Source organism: Otolemur garnettii, unplaced genomic scaffold (assembly GCF_000181295.1).
Source record: "Otolemur garnettii isolate 467f Iridium unplaced genomic scaffold, OtoGar3 scaffold00046, whole genome shotgun sequence".
In the NCBI taxonomy this organism is placed as follows: domain Eukaryota; kingdom Metazoa; phylum Chordata; class Mammalia; order Primates; family Galagidae; genus Otolemur; species Otolemur garnettii.
In genome coordinates, this window is record NW_003852441.1 from 1,473,741 (window position 1) to 1,474,780 (window position 1,040).

Below are 1,040 nucleotides of genomic sequence, written 5' to 3' on the forward strand. Positions count from 1 at the left end.
GCTGGCGCTGTAACCATTGCTACGGGCACCAACCCTCTATAAAATAATTAAAGAGGTTTATTCTGAGTTGGACATGAGTAACTGTGGGCCAGAGAGCCATACCCAGGAAACCTTGAGTAAGCTGTCTGGAGGCAGTGGGGTTACAATTTGGTTTTATACATTTTATTTTTATTTATTTATTTATTTATCGAGACAGAGTCTCACTTTGTCGCCCTCAGTAGAGTGCTGTAGTATCACAGCTCACAGCAACCTCAAACTCTTGGGCTTAAGCGATTCTCTTGCTTCAGACTCCCAAGTAGCTGGGACTACTGTCGTGCCCACCACAACACCTGGCTATTTTGTTGTTGCAGTTGTCATTGTTGTTTTAGCAGGCCCAGGCATGGTTTGAACTCACCAGCCTCAGTGCATGTGGCTGGTGCCACAACCACTGTGCTACGGGCACTGAGCCAATTTTATACATTTTAGAGAGACAGGAATTATGGGTAAAATAATAAATCAATATACTGCTTGGCTTTAAAAAGCAGGACATCTTGAAAGGGAAGAGGCTTGTAGGTTATAAGCGGATTCAAAGATTCTTTGATTTGTAGACTCGGCGCCTGTAGCTCAGCAGCTAGGGTGCCAGCCACATACCCCAAAGGTGGTGGGTGCGAGTCCAGGCCAGGCCTGCCAAACAACAACAGCTACAACCAAAAAAAGAAAAGGAAAAATAGCCGGGCTTAGTGGCAGACACCTGTAGTCCCACCTAGTTGGGAGGCGGCTGAGACAAGAGAATTGCTTAAGCCCAAGAGTTAGAGGTTGCTGTGAGCTGTGATGTCACAGTACTCTACTGAGGGTGACATAGACTGTATCTCAAAAAACCCGAAAAAAACAAAAACAGAGATTCTTTGATTTGTAATGGTTTAAGAAATAAATCTCAGCTGGGTTGGCTCATGCAGGTCCAAGAGGTAGCAGGATTGCTTGAGGCCAGAAGTTTGAGATTGTGGTGACCTGTGATCCAGCCTAGGCAACAGAGCTGAGACCTTGTCTCAAAAAAAAAAAAA

At 45.0% G+C, this 1,040-nt stretch overlaps 1 protein-coding gene across 2 annotated transcripts in view; it reads left to right on the forward strand.

The window, feature by feature from the left end:
* The window catches only part of EPN2 (epsin 2), an 85,162-nt gene that overhangs the window by 41,844 nt on the left and 42,278 nt on the right, over positions 1-1,040 (forward strand). The gene's annotated exons all lie outside the window — the stretch shown is intronic.